The following is an 18,428-nucleotide window of genomic DNA, read 5'->3' as shown; positions in this document are numbered from 1 at the left end:
ATCAAATGAGAAACACATCAATAATATTTATTTACTCTGAGGTAGTAAATGGAAAAGTTGAACGAAATAAAGTGCATTTATTATAACCAATGGCACGCACAAGGCCACTGCCCTTGTGCCACTATTGTTCCTGCACATTCTTTGTGTTTGGGTCATTAACATTGCATTTAGGTCAGATGAGAGTATGTTCCATCTGCCACGCTTTGATAGCTGAAGTAAAATGCTGATGGAGATTATTTAAGATCATCTCCGTGCTGTTGATTGCATGCTTGTGGCTCATAATCAGAATGATGCGAAGTAATTGTTAGAGCGACTTGCCGAGGCTACATTTTGTGTCATTGCAACTGTCAGCACTTTGGTCCTGCTTCTCTGCCTGAAGAATGCTTGCCCAGCACCTGTTGGATGGCTACAGCATGACCTGTCACTCAATGTTGTGGGTGACTTTTGTTCTAACATCCTCACTTGCTGCCCCTGTATATTTTATAACCTGAAAAAGAAATATCTACTTATTTAGTGGAAGCAAGTGCTGTCTTTTGTGTTTGACAGAATGCTATGTACTGGGACTTCCATGTAGAAATCCACATGCACATTGCCATGGTGCTCATCTCTTTTCTCTTTGGCCTTGAAACCCAGACAAACCTCGCTTCGAATTCTTGCCTTGTCACCTACTGGTTATATGACCTTGGATAGGTCACTTGTCTTGAACCTTGTTTTCGTTATCTGCACAATGGGACTGACAGAACCTGTTTTACAGAGATTTTGTGAGGATTAGAGATAGTAGATAAGAACTTGTCGGCATAATTAGCCACCCACTAAGTGTGGTAGGTAATATTAAGGAATCCAGTGCTTACTTAGGATGACATTATACAGTGGCAAGACAGAAATTTCCAAAGTCAATAGTCCAAAAATATATTGTAAGTGTGGAATGGAGAGTATCAGTCCAGTTTTCCTGGCTAGGTCATATTTACCAGAGACACACAATCAGATGGGGACGTTAGAATCTAAACCATCATTTTCCATGGCTGGGTCTGCTCTACAGAATGTGCTCCGGGCCATCCCATGTACATCATCAAAGGATGCAAAGGTCCCTTTGAAAGCAAATTTAAGAATGTGTTATCATTAGGTTTCCCTGCATGAAAGAGACGTTATATAGCACACAACACAGCCTGACCATGTGGTTCTCTCTCATGGAGAAAGCAGTGACCACAAGAGAGTGAAGCAAAGCAAAAATTCTGTCCCTGTAAGAAGTTCATGGTTAGATCTAGGAACATCTCACAGACTCCTGAATTGTACCATAAAAAGAGATCTGTTAGAAGTAGCTCAGTCCATATTCCTTGATACAGTAAAGTCCCTAGTGGAAGTTGTTGAAGAGATGCTTTCTCTGATTGCATCCAGTGCTAAAATTTAAGGTCTGAGTTCTTATCTCCCAATGTTCATTCTATTTCTCAGGGTCAAAATAGAACCGTAGAAATCTCTTTGAAGAGCATGAGCCCCACCACAAATTGTCACCTTCTTTAAAAATTGCGGAAGCTGGACAAGGCATGAACTTTTGTTGGAAGTTAGCATGTGGAGGAGTTATCAACTGGTTTCACAAATCAAACTCTATGTTTCTCCACTTTTGTTCTCTCCAGGATTTTCCACTGGTATCTGATTTGGCATTTCTCTGCTGCCACTGTATGTCCTGTCTTTCTTTCTCTGCTGCCCCCTGGCAATGCCCCACCTCCTGCCCGCTTGTAGGAGCAGTGTTGGCAATACTTTAAAGGGTTACATTCATAACTGGAGGAAGAATTCGCTCTAAACATTTTGCCAATTGTGGGGATACATTCACTTCCCCAGCCTCCCCCCAAAAGTAGTATTTTCCTGAAATGATGCTAGTCAGTCACAGTTATAGGTATGGCACAGTTTTCTCAATCAAGGACAATGATGTGTCATATGACTCAGTTAAGCTGTATCACATATGTTTTTACCAAACCAACCGTTCTCTTTGAGAAGGAAGTTAGATTAGAAATGTTGAGACTACATAAGCATTCCAACTCTTGATATCTTCTAAATATGGTAAATTCTGATTTTTTTTAAGTTTTCAAGTTCATATAGTGTGATTACAATTTTTAGGTTCACTCAGGGTTTACAATTTTCAGTTTACTTTTTTCTCTGTATCATTAAGTCACTCCACCATAATCAGACTGAAAAACAGGGACACTTCTTGAACTTCAGACTTATCATTTCACACTTGAAATATAGGCATTTCTATCCACCAATAGCCCTAGTCTTTAAAATTTTGTCCCCTTTCAGTATACTGGATACTTACTGAATATTGTGATTTGTGATATTATTATTCTGTGGTATATGTACTAGTTTGTATTCTTCTCAGCTACACGCACTCAAACCAAAACAATTTTTTGTTATGACTTCTGGTATTTTTTAAAAATATTTATTTGTTTGTTTATTTTGGCTGCACCGGGTCTTAGTTGTGGCATGCGGGATCTAGTTCCCCAACCAGGGATCCCTGCATTGGGAGCGCAGAGTCTTACCCACTGGACCACCAGGGAAGTCCCCAAGACTTCTGATATTTATACAAGCTGCCTTTCTTCCTTTTTTTTTTTTTAACATCTTTATTGGAGTTTAATTGCTTTACAATGGCATGTTAGTGTCTGCTTTATAACAAAGTGAATCAGCTATATATATATACATATATCCCCATATCTCTTCCCTCTTGCATCTCCCTCCCTCCCACCCTCCCTATCCCACCCCTCTAGGTGGTCACAACAAGCTGTCTTTCTGACTCTTAACGAAAATATAGAAGCAAAAGAACCACACACTACCCCAGGTGTAGTCATTTCTCACAAATGTGGGACACTGATAGATTATGTGAATTCAGCAAATATGCATTTAGTGGTTCAATCTTTCAGTGCAATACTCTTGCAGCTCTTAAACAATTATGATGGAGATGGATTTATTCATGTTAAAAGAGGTTTACAATATAACAAGTAAAATATTATTAGACTGCAGAACAATACGAATGCTATCATAGAATGTTATGAATAAATTGTATGTATGTATATAATTTTATTTATGTAAGTATATGCATAATCTACTCTGTACACTTGAGCACAGGAGAGAGCCTGGAGCCGTAGAAGCCAAAACGTTCAAAGTGATTATTAGTGGGACTTTTGCTGATTTGTATTATTTGGGTTTTTTTCCTCCCTTATCTGTATTATCTAAGTGTTCACAGTAAATGGTTTTACTTTGTTCTCATTTTTCTCACCTCATTTTGGTGGGTGGAGAAAGGGAACACAAGCTCCCACATCTTTGATAAATTATGAAATTATAAAAAAGCCGTGCTCTGTCTTGTCGGTTGTCACAGATCTGTAGACGTGTTGTGCCACACGGCGTTAAAGCGTTTTCTTTTTATTGAGTCTCTCCTGCATGCCAAGCAACGCACTAAGAACCTGAAACATGATGTGAAGTCGGTATTATTGCCGCCATCATGCAAATGAGGAAAGGGTTCTGAGAATTTATGTTACTTGCATTGCACAGCTGGTGGGTGACGGAGCTGAGACTCAGGCTCAGATCTGACTCTAAGATCAGCGTTTGGGGTCTTGGTGAATCTCACTGTAGACCTCTTGTCTGCCTTGAGGATGAAAAGGTTACTGTACGCGAGTGGATTATAAAGCGTTGCTTTCAAAAGAAGGTGCTCAGAGATTTTACCAGCGTGGACCATCTTTCACCGCTTGCGGTGTTTCCCTGCAGTGTTTTTAGTTAGAGTGTAAACTTCTCAAGGCAGAATCACGTGGTCTCGGTAGCCCTTAATTCTCCTCTCACAGGCTGGCGGTAGGGTAGGTGGGCTTCCCCCTGGGACTCTGCAGAAGAAGATTGCCTAGAAGATTCTGAGACGCTGGGTCTGGAAATCTCTGGCCAGTGGACACATCCTGCGGAGGAGACTCTGCATACAGCCCTAGAGGCCTCAGTGCTCTTTTCCTTTTAGGGAAAAGGAAGGAAAAGCAGTGGCCTTCTTACAGCTGGAGGCTGAATCCCCCATGCTCTGGGATTGTGTGAAATTTGCCAGTCTCGGGAGCTAGACTAACACTGCCTTACCCCCTGGTGAACCTGCAAAGGCATCTTTAAAACAGTCTCTGGAAATTTTTAAAAACTTGGCTCTTGAGCTTAGTCCCTTATGCGATGCAGATTAAACGGTCTGTGGCTGTCACACTGCCTTATCTCCCTTTGTCTTCCAGGCTTCCTCTTCCAGTGTGCCCATCGTCTCGGTTCTTTCCCACACTTTATCTCAGGCACTGTGGCTTCCTCGCGGGATTACTCCGTCCGCCTGATATGTGGCCCCTGGCGCCTCTGTGCCAGTCCACGTTCCCGTAGGAGCTTGATTATGGATCCCCTTGGGATCGTGGACTTAAGTGGGGGATGCCTGGAGTTGCGGGTGCCCCATTTTGGGAGAAGGGAAAGTGACATGATGCGATGCTCCGGTTACTATGAAGACATCTTCATTTAGCTCCACTGTGGAGGTGCAGACACGACATTTTTAAAGATCCACCTAAAAAATGATTTCCCAGGCACCACAGTATATGTGGCGTATATACTGTATGGTCAGGCCATTCAAGATGGCTGTTCCCTTGCTCTCTACATCCCGTGCTCGACCAGGCTCGGCTTCACTCACATGACTATCCAATGCTCCTAATTATAGGCCTTAATCAGTAACTGCCTACGTGCTTGCCCCGCCCTAGCTGCTGGTTTCCCTGGTAACCGATGAGCCCACCTGGTCTCAATTCCCCCTATAAATGGTAGCCTCCCTCTCCGCTAAGGAGCTAAGAGTATCGCCATGTCCTGCGCACCGTCTGCCGTACACAGTGGGGTGTCTCTCCAGGTTCTTTGTGTAGGACCCTCTCGTCCAGTAAATCAGGTGTCTCTGTCGCCGTCTGTGGGCTCTCCCTTCCGTCTGGAGGCTGGGTAACCACAAGGCTTGCAGGCCTGTGGCGCCACGGCGCTCCTTTGTCAAAGGTTCACACATCTCGAGAGAAGAGAATCATGCGTGTGATTATTTTCTACATATTAACTGTTCAAAGCTCCGTCTTTCAAATTCAAGTAGTCAGCGAAGCAGTGGGCCGTCCACGTTCGTCAGACATGAATTGTGCACCTAGTAAGTACCAGAGGGCCAGGCGCTGGGATTTCTTATCTCTCCGGCCTGCGTACCTGTGCTGATTTATGGGATGGATTTAATGTTTTATTTTTAATCTCTTTCTCTTCCAGTTTTCCAAAGAAATTAGTCCGTTTTCTGGGTGAAGAGAAACCAATCTGTTTTCACAGGGTGAGTAATCCTTTGACTCCTTTATATATTTTTTTTACTCATGTTACTTAGTAAGCGCTCATTCTCTGGGAGTTTTCTGCTACCTGGAACCAAGAGACTCTGTACTCATTACATTTCCTCTTCCCTTTGGAGGGGAGGGTTTCCCCTGGTGTTTTTCTGCCATTTCTTTTGGCTGTTCACAGGTTTTGTCTCTTCTGAGTTGTTACCACCGTTACTATTACCTTGTTCAGCTTGCAGAGGGGATGAGATAGGAAGTTTCTTTTTCCCCCCGCCGCCCCCGCCCCAGTGGCTGATGCACAGAAACACGGCCGTGGGCAAGGAGAACCCATTCATTTTGTTCATGTGACACACTGTTTTGTTTTAACACCACGACAGAGACTCATAGGATGTGAGCACTAAATGGGATGTTGTAGTTCATCTAGCAAAGTCCCTATGTACAGATGGCACAGCTGAGGCCCTGAGGGCTTTCCCCAACCCCGGCATCTCAGCCTAGATTATGAGAGAGGCATTTAACTCTCAGTTGCGTGGGGTCATGCCCTCCCCCATCACAACCCCACACAGAGCTGTCCTTTGAATCCCAATACCTTCTGGGGATACAGAGTTATAGGCAGTTCAACCTGATGTAATCCCGATAAACTAATACTAACCTCCCTCTAAGGCAAGTGTCAGGAGTGATGGTTGTTGCTACTTAACTTTCTAATAATCACACTTGGTTACTACCAAGAGAGGTTGATTGCATGGAGGTACCCAGAACTTTTCCATTTTGGACCTCATCTGAGAGGGCCTATTTTTTTGTTTCCTTTGTGCCTTTCCCAAACCACCGCATTTGCAATGCCCCGTCACGTGCTGAGACTCGGTGGTCCACCTGCTTTGCAGCTAGACGCCGAGGTGCACCTGCAGGTGCGTGCTGGCCAACTGCAGAGCGGCACGCCCCCCCACTCAGGGCTGCCTGCACCTGCAGAGCGAGGCTTAACAGGTTTCTTGCATTGCTGTGCAAATTTGGCCCGCAGTCATAGACTCTCGGAGAAACATTTCTTCACTAAAAAAAAAAAATTACGCTTTGTACATGAGGGCGCAGTTGTGGGGTATTACGGCGAATATACAAATATGGGATCCCAGAAGGTGAACCTACCTGTGGTTCTTTCGAGATGCCTGTGCCAGACCTGCCTCTGGATCATGTTCATTTAGGTTGATGATCTAGGTGCACTTATTTCCAAAACGTTCCATCTCCTCCAGAGATTGGCCCAAGTGTAGTATTGAGAGCCTGTGTCCATTATTTTATCCCACTTGTCAACTTAATCACTTTATCTTAACAAATGGGGGCTTCTCTTCTGCCCTTACTGGAGTCCTTGTAAAGGAACTTGACTTTCCTGCTTATCAGGGTACAGAGATACTCTGCTTTCTACCAACGCACCGTATGGAATTTAGAACATGGATTGCTGATTCGCTGAGACCGTCCGCCTGCTTATTACTCTAAAATTGATCTCTCCTGTCTCCACATACTCTGTGTGCGTGAATTGTGCATTATTTGAAGTGTGAGCGTGAGGGTTTCCATTTCCTCATCTTATCCAAGAAAAGCCCAGAAAGTTTATCCCCAGAGCACACCAAAGTATAACATGGGACACTGAGGTCTGCTGCTGCCTAGGGAATCAAAGGGTCTCTGTGGAACTAAGAGATTGATAAAGACTAAAGCAAGACACAGTTCAGGGCCTTAGGAAAGGGGGAAAGTGCTAAATTCCTTGCCTATTTTGTGCTATTCTTTAAGTAAAGAGTAAACTGGTAGAGAGGGGCGTGAGGTGAGAAATGGTAAAGCGATAAAATAAGGACCACCTGAGCTCACGCCAACCACTTGTGGCAACTTCGGTTTCCTGCTGGGTCGTAAGTAGTTTGAAGTCGACAGTCAGGAGGCATCAAATCATTATCCCAAATACTACAAGCTGTTTGCTTTTACCAGTTGGGGGAAAACTAAGCACACACTGAAGCCGTGAGTTTTCGAAAAGCAACTCAGAGGCTGATCCCCATACCTTGGGTTTGTACCACACAGGTCCGCATGCTGCACGCGTGTCCGCCTTGTAAAAACGTGTCGCTGGGCTCTAGCTCATGGTGTTGCGGGGTGGCTGGACCCGGGAACAAGGCTGCTGTTGTTTCCGAGCTCGAACAGTGCTCGGCCTCGATGGTGTCCCTTTAAGGGAAATCTAGGGAAATGCTCTTGCCAGCGCTGGGACTTTATTTGCTAGAGGCCAAGTAGCAATGGCATGTGTTGGTTCCATAGCAACATGTCTGTGCAGCCAGAAAAGATATAATGACTATGGCAGCCAGTGTATCCTGGGCAGGTTGAGCGCAGCCCCGATGCCTCCTTTTATTTTCCACCTTATCCTGGCCTGCCTTTCCCCTCCTGTAGAGAGTGTGGGCTGCTATCTCTGCTATTAACACTTGCCTCCTGTCCCCACCGAGCCGGGGACCCGATGAGGAGGAAGGCGGTGTCTGTAGTAAAATTCTGCAGGCCCCCGAGTGTGCCAGCAGAGCTGGCAGAACCTCCCTGCCTCAGCAAAGCCAAGTCAGCGGAGAGTCTGTCCTTTTCATCATCCCTGTGACCAAGCAGCCCTGGCAGGGTGGCTCAGTGGGCAGAGTACTTCCTGTATATGGCGGTCACCTGCTCCTGGCTGGAAAGTGGGCAGGGAAACAGAGTGGTGTGAGATCTAGGGAAACAGAGGACCTGTTTAATGTGTGCCACAGGGATTGAGGAGACCCCTCCCGGGGCAGAGTACAATGCCAGGCACGGTGGGGCTGCACCCAGAAATCAGTGCACATGGCACACCTTCTAGGAGCTTCCACCAGGGAGGCAGTTTCCAATTTCAGTCTCTCCAGTGTGGGGGGTTGAGGTTTTAACATTTCTCTGATGTTTTCTCATCTCTAAGATCCTCCATGAAACCATTATAATCACTCTTGGTATCAACAGATGCTTTTTTTCCCCCGAACTCCTGAAACATTTAAAAAATCTTTACCATCTATTTGACATTTGGTTTGTATTTCCTTTTTTTAATACATAATGCTTTGTGGGCCTGAACTGTCTTTCTAGGTAGAGGGTAAGGCCTTCAAGGTCAGGAACCATCTATCTTTCTCTTCATCTGTTTTTTATTTTTTTCTCTAATGCTCAGAACTGAGCCCTGTAGATAGTAACCATACGTTAATATTTCTTCATGATAATATTATAGTCTCATCCAGTCTCATAAGGAAGCTTTGAGGCAAGTGTGTAAATATACTGTGTTCTTTTAAATTCTTCAGAGAAAAGATAAATTCAAGAAATTCTTTAACTGCTGTGGTTTAAAAAAAACATGTAGATATGAAATCACAAGGTAAGAATATCTAAAGACTTCACATTTCCTCTTCTTCCTCTTTGTGGCTACTGACCATGACCTGTGTACCATAGGGTTTCACAGTGGCACTGAAGTCATCACCCCGCCTTCTTGTCCCCCAGTATTCACTACTTCGGTTGAATTAGCCTTATTATGCCTTTTGGGCCAGGCCTCTCAGCCAAACCCCTACTAGCCGTGTCTTCGGAGCTATTAAGTAAGAGATTGGAAGGATTTTTCATTAAGGTGACAGGTTTGATAGATTAGGATAGTGGTTCCTAATTTAGTTTTGAGGTCTGTTGGAGGAGGGAAGGTTTTTATTGTATAAAAACCTTTATCTTCAAAGAGTACTCTTCCCTTCCCAAGTCCTGAGCCAACTGAGAACCAAGACAAGTGTTAATCATAAGGCAGATGGAGCCAGGGTGCACCTCGGTGACTGATGACAGTTAGCTGAGTTAGAAGTTGTATCTTAGGTTGGGAACCAAGAAGAGCTTCCCAACTCATTCTCTAGTCTGGGCCTGATCACAGTCTACCCGCAGGAAAGTTTTGGGTCTGCAGGCCACTGTCTGCGTGAAGAAGGAAGGAAAAAGAGACCCTAGTTCTATGCAACCCCCCCCCACCCCTGTGCTCAACATTTTAACTCTACCCGGTGGTGGATTAACCCTTCCCAGTGGAGTTAGTTTCCCGAGGAGAGGCATGGTCCACGCTGGGTTTAGCCTCCAGCCCGCTACCTCACTCCACATCCTTGGGAAAGAAAAAGGACGACGTAAAAGACCAGGAGGGCTTCGAGAAAATCCTTCCCATAGAAAACAGAGGAATGGAGTGTGCTGTTGGCCTCTGGCTCTGCTCTCATCTCTCACTCTCCACACTTTGGTCCCCAGTCTCCCTCTGACCATTCTCACCCACTGGGTTTTCTCCGTAGCTCCTTGGTTCGTATATGTTTACTGGTTTATTGTTAGTCTCCTCTTTTAGAACGTTAGTGAAAGCAGAAACCTCATTAACTGCTGTATCGCAGTACTTAAAGCTATACATGCACATAGGAGGCATTTGATTAAACCTTTGAATACATAAATAAATGTTTTTTGGGGTTTTTTGTTTTTTTAAAATTTATTTATTTATTTTTGACTGTGTTGGGTCTTCGTTTCTGTGCGAGGGCTTTCTCTAGTTGCGGCAAGCGGGGGCCACTCTTCATCGCGGTGCGCAGGCCTCTCACTATCGCGGCCTCTCTTGTTGCGGAGCACAGGCTCCAGACGCGCAGGCTCAGCAATTGTGGCTCACGGGCCCAGTTGCTCCGCGGCATGTGGGATCTTCCCAGACCAGGGCTCGAACCCATGTCCCCTGCACCGGCAGGCAGATTCTCAACCACTGCGCCACCAGGGAAACCTAAATAAATGTTTTTATGCCTCTTCTCACATTTAATTGTCTGGATGTCCTTGTGCCCCATCTTGCCTGGCACATTCCCATTCATATCATAACACTCAGTTCATCTGTCAGTTCTCTGTGGAATCTTCCAGCTTCCCTTCTTCCAAGGGGAAGGAGCACGTTTTTGTTTGTAACCAGTTGCCAGGAGTTGTGTGTGTGTGCGTGCATTTCTGTATCTTCTTTGAGTGTGTACACCTGTGTGTGCTCTCTTTCTGGATCTGGTTCTGTAACACTTCAGTTCACTTATTTGTTTATATATTTATCACCTTTTCCTGGATTATAAACTCCTTGGGAACTGGGAAACCCCTTATTTGTCCCTGTTTCTGTAATATCTGCCATGTAGTAGGTGCTCAGTAAATGTAAATGATATTAGCACTCTTTACCACATGCCAGGTACTGCTGTGTTTTAGTGCTTAAAACAACTTTCTAAGTACTTCCGTGTATTAATGTATGTAATCCTCACAACAAGCTTACCAGATACATTTTTAACTCTCACAGATAAGGAAACTGGGGCATAGAGAGTTGAGGTGACTAGCCTGTGGTCTCACAGCTAGTCTGTTTCTATAGCTGTTACTGTCTGCCGATTCTCAGAGAAGGACCGTATAGACGGACGAATGAATGTCTAAATGGGAACCCTAGAAGCCCAGATGCATATCGTTAAACAGGGCCACAGTAAGAAATGATCACCAAGCCAACCTGTGATTAGCCATGGTTGATGTAGGTCCCTGGATGAATCCCTAAAGTTTTATAGTAGCTATTGTGCTTAATTTCTAATTATCCATGCCAGCAGAGTGGTATTAGTTAGTGAAAGTAAATAATTGTCATTATATTTGGGGGATTATTTCTTAATGGGAAAATTGTTAAATCATCAATTACGAGTTACAGTTGCTCTGTGTAAGGCTCACTGCTAAATTTGAGGAGAAATGGGAGGTCAGAGGAAGTGAGTTGGAGGGTGAAAAGGAGAACCCAAGAGTATAAACTAAGGTTGTTGTGTTTCACAGGCTCTTGCTTAGTTGAAGAGGTGCGATGACAGGTAAAGTTAAGGAAATCAAGAGAAGTAAAGGGCAGTCAATGTGAGAATGATCACGAGGCATTACTACACATGATTAATTGCCAAATGGTGATAGTAGAGAAAAGGAAAGCCATCGTGTTAGTCAGGATAGGATGGGCCTCATGCTTCAGAGAGTCAATCCTGAACTCTCACTGGCTTAACCAAGGAGAAGTTTCCTTCTCCCCCATCCAGCGTGCGCTGTGAATCTGGCCCTCCACGCATGGCTCCCCGATGCAGGCTGCATGGGTCTTTTCATCCTACCATCTAGAGACCTCCCTGTGATCACAGGGGGAGAGAGAAAACTAGGAGAATTACACCAGCGATGAAATGGCTTCAAAGCTTTGCCCTGGACAGGGCATGTGCCACCTGCTATGTCCTAGACAAGGCATTCAGCCTTTTATACATAAGCTCCCACCTTCCCAATCCTCTCATGCCTTTTTGTATTTCTCCCACCCAGCACACTGTAGGTGCTCCATGAATATCTGTAGGGTGAAGGAATGAGTGAACGTAGCAATGAATTGTCACTCGTGACTGATTGTGTTTATAACAGGAATGCACGTGACAGCCCCCGAACCCAGACTTGGAAAAACTAAGCCTGGCTTGAAGATGTTGATTAAAATGAAAAGAGCATTATTTAAAAAACAAAAAACAGAGCTGATATTGATTAGCCACGGTGAGTGGAAAATCATGAAGACATGAACAGATTAAATCCAGTCTAGCTGGTGGCTGAGCTCCTGATAAAGCCCAGCCTTTCATGCTTCAGCCCTATCTCGGCCCTGTCACTGTCTGTCCCCAGTGTGAAGTTCATGTGTTACCTGGCGCCAGCTGCCCTCCTAGCCTTGTTCCTCCTGAACCAGGTAGAGATTACTGTCCTCATTTTAAAACAAAGCAACTGAATTAAGGAGAGGTTAACCTGTCCAGGATGCTGCCGTGATTCCAGCCCAGGTGTGTTTGACTGCACCGCACCGTCTCTCCCCCGCGTCGGGCTCTCTCACACGTGCACCTGCTGCCTCCAGTCCTGGGGTCTGGCAGACGGCAGCATCCACCTCCAGATCCATGGAGAAGGGGGTTCCAGCCAGGGGCAAAGCATAGCTGAGCCAAGCATAGCAGCCGAATGTGAAAAATAAGTTGGAAGCTCTGTGTGTGAATCAATATGGAAAGCGGTATGCTCATAGAGAGTGGGGCAGATTGCACTGGAAAGGTAGGGAGGGGTCACAGCACATGTGTCAGACCAAAGAACGGGGCCTCTCAACCACGTCTCTGTGTGTCCTATTTGATCAAGAGAAACCTGAATGCTGGGAGTACCAGTGATCACAGCCACTAACAGATTCCTAGAAAATGGGACTTGTTTCTGGTTTGGGGGGTGGTGGTCGGTGGAGACGGAGGGGCCCTGCCTGTCATTGTTTTAATGTGGGCAGGGCAGTGCTGTGGAGAGGGTCCTGAACTGAGGGTTCGTAATCACTGGAGATCTTTCGGCAAGCTGGTGATGGGACCAACCATGTTTCAGTGAGATTAGCTTTACAACTGTGTTCACGGCCCAGGAGATGGTGGGGAGAAAACCAGAGACGGGGGCCCTGGTTGGGAGGTTATTACAGGCAAAAGGAGATAAGACTTTGAAAACTTGGGAGCATTATGAAGGGACAGATGTGGTTGACACTACAAGGAAAGAATTGACCAAAACAGGATGATTGTGTGGACGTAAGAAACAAGGGGAGGAGTTGGAGGTAACTGACTTTTTGAGCCCAGGTGGCTATTGAAGGTGTCCTATGTTATATATTTTTTGAGCTTATTTTAATAACACTGTTGTTCTGTGAGTTGAGACTTCTTGGGTAGAATTGGGGGTAGCCTTAGACCAAGATAAGCCCCCTTTGAGTAACTGAGTATCGTCTTAACCCCAACCTTATCTCTTCCTGCCCTGCCCTCCCCAAGGTTTAGGATCAATTCTTAAATCAGCAGCAAAGTCATCAGGCTGCAATTTCATCTCCGTCCTGGCCCTCTAGTGGAGATAATGGCTTAAACGTGGGCCGTTTAAACGTAGAATTAAATGTTGCAGCATCTAGCCCCTGATGAGAGAGGGCTCACCGGCCACGCTGTGAGAACTGTCTTTCTCTCCTGCTCGTTTGCCTCGTTACCAGCCTCAAGCTCCCCATAGCTCTGGGAAACACGTGGCGACATTTTGCTGGTTGGTCAAGTTTTTGCAAGCTGACAATTCATCTGAGCTTCACAAGGCCACTGCACATTGCTTTCTTGGTCATTTTAGTCTGACGGAGAGTGCCAGTTTTGATAGAAAGGAGAAAGAAGGCTGATGCGAGAGAGGGGGAACGTTTTGCATTCCCATTTTACTTTCTGGGACTAGTCGTATCACATTTCATAGGCGCCTGTCTCTAGTGACAGAGGACAGTCTAATGAGAGAAGCTAAATTGTATGCAGTTCACACACCTCAACTCTTAGCTCCCAAGAACCAGAGTGGGTGCTGAGTCCCTGGGATTCAGGAGTCCATCAGCCCCAGGTCTCTTTTCCTTGAATATAGGCTGGAGTTGGAGAGATGCTAGCAGGGGAGAAGAAAACTCCTAACCTCCTGCCTTTCTTCTCTGCTTTCTGTGTGGGTCTGGGAAGCTGGCACCTCTGGCCAGAGGTGCAGAAAGTGTGATAGAGGATGAGGGCTTCAGGTTGCCGTCCCTCTCCCTGGAATGCCCTTGGCCCTTCTGACACTGCCCTTGGTGGGTAGACCTTCCTGCTTGCCCTAGTTGACAAGTGAACTGCTCTTCTCTATGAAAGCTTTGCCCCTTCTCCAATCTGAGCAAGGAGTAGGGCCCTGCTTCGAGTGGAAGACACTTGGCATTCCCCATCATTTCAAGCCCTCTTACCAGCCCATAAAATCACCACAGTTTGTTAGATTGATTCTTAAGATTCCTTTGAAATAGCAAGATGATCGGAAACCTCTATCATGTTGGGATGGGGGAGGGTGTACATTGAAACAGAAAGGCTGAACTATTTATAGACTGTGATGTATTATGTTTCAGGGAGAAGGTGGAAGTCAGCTTTGTTCCCCATCTTGTATAGTTTCAAGAGTAGTTTCTCACTTGTTACTAGAAGACTGTAAACATTTCGAGTCTCCAGTGATATCTATATTCTTTTGATGTACTTTGCAGAGGAACTCAAGCAGGAACAGGCTTCAGAGTAAGCTAACTAAAGCATTGTGGGCTTTTGATCACTTTCTATTAGCATGAACAGTAATCTCTGTCCTGTCGGATTTTGTTTGAAAGGGCGTTTGCTGTTTAATGAAGATAAACATGTTGCTGGGTATTTAATACGTCTTCTCAACTCAGGGACTGAAAAATTCATACGTGAGATTAGCCCTGTTGCCAGAGAGGGGATTTTCAGTGTCCCAAACATTTCTCTAGCCATTGGCTGAACTTTTGAAATGTGCTTGTGCTAAAAAGAACAGATACTGAACAGATATGTCATTTACAAAGCCTTCTGTTTCAATGTTGGATCCCAGGGGCCTTTCAGCCGCATTGTTGTTATGTAATATTTGGTCAAAGGAAACCTGAGTGTAAGGAGGACACGTGATCACAGCCACTAACAAATTCCTAGAAAGTGACACGTGTTGTTTGTTGCTGGTTAGATGGTGGCCGTGTGGGGCAGGGGGTCTGAGCCGCTTTTCTTGTCACTGTTTTAATGCATATTCTGCTGTTGCTACTGACTCCGGCTTTGGCTCTTGCTCTGACTTGCAGGAGGGAGAGTCTAACTGCCCTTCTTGGTGTCTGAAAACCTACGGGGAGAAATCTGAGAAGGCAGGAGGTCGCAGGGCCAGCCATAGACTTTGCTCAGCCCATTCTGTTGCTCTTTGCTTGCTGACATATCGGGAGAAAAAAAAAAAAGGCTTGGGTTCTAAAGTTGATTCTGTCTTAAGAGAAGAGTGCCTTTTAAATGTTTAGAACTTGGAAATGCTGTTTTTAAAATAAATTTAGTATTTGAAAAACAGGTGTCCAAGGCGTACAGATTCCTAATTGAAAGAGAACAGTAAGCAAAGCAGTTGCTTCCCTGTTAACGTAAAGTGCATTCCTTTCCCATAGAGTTGAGGGGAGGATGGGAGATGTGCCTATTGTCGCATGCAGCTGTCTCCAGGTTCTGTGACCATTGTAGATTCCATGCCTCCACATTAGAATCACTTGTGTCCTCTGCAGGAGTTATTTAGGGCCACGCAGACAAGTGGTGCTTTCTGAGGAAGGGGGACCGTGTATTAAAACTCTGTAGTAAAACCTTTCCTATCAGCCTGGGTGGCAGAACTTCTGAGGGTGAGAACATTCCTGTCGCCGTGAGGCTGAGTGGAGGGGGTGCCCCGTGTGTTCTGCTGCCAGCTCACACCTGGCTGCCTCGGGGCATCCTGTCCCGTCACTAGACTTACTCTCGAGTCTGCACAGAGATCAGAGGGGCCTGGTGAGGAGAAAGATGGGAGCAAGGTCAGAGCCGCACACTTAGCAGCTCAGGTGCAGGAGGAAGCCAGGCCACCTGGGAGGGTCCTCTGGCGGTGGGTCAGCCAGTCAGGCAGCGTGGTGGCCTGAGACTGACCTTCCCACCCCTGCTGGTGCTCCTCAGGGTCGATCCTGTTTGCTCCAAGCCTCCGCAGCCTCAGGTCTCTGTCCCCTGCTCCCTGAAAGCCACTTCTGCAGCGGGTGTATTAATTTGAATTTCTGAGAATCATGAGTGAGCAGTTTGGAGAAGAAGGTAGATGCTCCAGGCTTCTTGTGTGGCGGGGATGGTTGTGAGAGAGAAAGGAAAAGTGAATAAAGGAAGTCAAGGACCTGCAGGCAGTGTCATTGTCAACCCCTAGTCCTGCAATAGACTCGAGCTTATTCACTTAGCGTCTCTTGGGTTACAGGACAAAGGAGGTAGGGATAAGTCCTATCATGGAAGTTGTTTGATGCCTGTCCATTTATGAGGGGGAGTGGACGATAGAGGCGGGTGCCCTGTAAATTCCCATGCACATTTTCTCCTGTTCGAAGTATGAAGTCAGGATAATTTGATTCGCGTGCGGATGCCCCCTAGTGGCCAGCACGGGGCCCTTGAAGAAGGACGGTCCCGACTGCCACGGCCTCCCATCCCCAAGGAAACGAAACACCCACTTCACAGGAGTTGAGTGTCACATCAAGTCTGTATTTCCTTACTACGCTTTGTCTACCACGTAGGAAAAAAATCCAAAGCATTGTTACAGAACAGAGAAAGAAGTGCTATTGCTACACCAAAGGAGGAGAACTCTTAGGTCTGTAGCACATCTGTATTATAAGTCTGCTGGATGTGACAGAAGACTCTTTAAAGCTTTGATGTAAATATTTTCACGGCCAACTGATGCACTAAAGGAGAATTATACTATTGGCAATAGTGGGCAAGTCCTCTGCTGGCTTCCTACCCTTAAGTAGACAAGTTTTATAAAACTTCAAAATTTCTCAGCCGTTTAGTTGGCCAAGGCAAAATTTGTTTTCCTCACGCAGAAGGTTGATATATATAGTTAACCTTCTGGTTGCTGACTATAGAGCTTTAATATAGTCTTATATAACGAAAGCCTTATTCACTCATGATTATCTTCTGAATGAATTGTGTAAATTCTGTTTCTGATGAATTTTTTTTCTAGTCAGTTCAGCCAGTCAAGTTTGAAATGAGTGGCTAGTGTGAGCTTGATCAAGTGCATAGGAATCACCTGGGGGTCTTGTTAAAATGCAGTTTCTGACCCTCTAGGGCTGAGGTGAGGCCCAAGATTCCGGATTTCTAAGAAGCTCCCAGGTGATGCCAAAGACCGCACTTAGAGAAACAAAATAATAGTTGAGTAGCAAGGTGGTAGGTGATGCAGTCTGTGTCCTCCAGAATCTTATGAGCTAAAAAGGGACTGGAAAAAGTATACAAGTAATTAGGGCATAAGACAGAACATAATGAAATATACAGTGAAAGTAAAAACATGCTTTAGGGAGTTAGAGATGGAAATGATCACTTCTGATTGGGAAGATCTGGAAATTTTTCATGGAGAAGGTGATTTTTGAAATTGGAGTTGAGTTTTGGGTTAGTCTGCAGCAGTGGTGGGTAGGGGTGGTGAAGGCAAATGAGTCAAAAAGCATAGATTCTGGAAAATGAAGAGTATGTCCAAGGAACAAGCAGCAGCCTGTTTGCCTGGGGTGGGGAAGGTATGAGATACAGTTGGAAAAGTAAGTAGAAGTGATACTATGGACTGTCGGGTAGTGTAGGATGAGAACTCTGGACTAAAATCAAGTAGATTTTAGTTTGTTTGTAGATTTTCTGATGATGCCCATTCTAACTGGTGTGAGGTGATAACCGCATTATAGTTTTGTATTTCTCTAATAATTAGTGATGTTGAGCAGCTTTTCATGTGCCTCTTGGCCATCTGTATATCTTCTTTGGAGAAATGTCTATTTAGGTCTTCTGCCCATTTTTTGATTGGGTTGTTTGTTTTTTTAATATTGAGTTGCATGAGTTGTTTATATATTTTGGAGATTAATCCTTTGTCCGTTGATTTGTTTGCAAATATTTTCTCCCATTCTGAGGGTTGTCTTTTTGTCTTGTTTGTAGTTTGCTTTGCAAAAGCTTTTAAGTTTCATTAGGTCCCATTTGTTTATTTTTGTTTTTATTTCCATTACTCTAGGAGGTGGATCAAAAAAGATCTTGCTGTGATTTATGTCAGAGTGTTCTTCCTATGTTTTCCTCTAAGAGTTTTATAGTGTCCAGTCTTACATTTAGGTCTCTAATCCATTTTGAGTTTATTTTTGTGTATGGTGTTAGGGAGTGTTCTCATTTCATTCTTTTACATGTAGCTGTCCAGTTTTCCCAGCACCACTTATTGAAGAGACTGTCTTTTCTCCATTGTATACCCTTGCCTCCTTATAGATTAGTTGACCATAGGTGTGTGGGTTTGTCTCTGGGCTTTCTATCCTGTTCCATTGATCTATATTTCTTTTTTTGTGCCAGTACCATATCATATTGTCTTGATTACTGTAGTTTTGTAGTATAGTCTGAAGTCAGGGAGTCTGATTCCTCCAGCTCCGTTTTTTTCCCTCAAGACTGCTTTGGCTATTGGGGTCTTCTTTTGTGTTTCCATACACATTTTAAGAGTTTTTGTTCTAGTTCTGTTTAAAAAAAAAAAAAAGTGCCACTGGTAATTTGATAGTGATTGCATTGAATTTGTATATTGCTTTGGGTAGTATAGTCATCTTCACAATATTGTTTCTTCCAATCCAAGAACATGATATGTCTCTCCATCTGTTTGTGTCATCTT

General features: G+C 44.8%; 1 protein-coding gene across 7 annotated transcripts in view; it reads left to right on the top strand.

The window, feature by feature from the left end:
• The window catches only part of ATXN1 (ataxin 1), a 387,507-nt gene that overhangs the window by 201,371 nt on the left and 167,708 nt on the right, over positions 1-18,428 (top strand). For all 7 annotated transcript variants that reach the window (XR_014251303.1, XR_014251304.1, XR_014251305.1 and 4 more), the window contains one exon: positions 5,260-5,317. The gene's annotated coding sequence lies outside the window, so the exon portion shown is untranslated. The remainder of the gene's footprint in view (positions 1-5,259; positions 5,318-18,428) is intronic.

This window comes from Balaenoptera physalus (genome assembly GCF_965194825.1).
Source record: "Balaenoptera physalus genome assembly, chromosome: 11".
Classification (NCBI taxonomy): Eukaryota; Metazoa; Chordata; class Mammalia; order Artiodactyla; family Balaenopteridae; genus Balaenoptera; species Balaenoptera physalus.
This window is presented reverse-complemented; position numbering and strand designations above follow the sequence as displayed.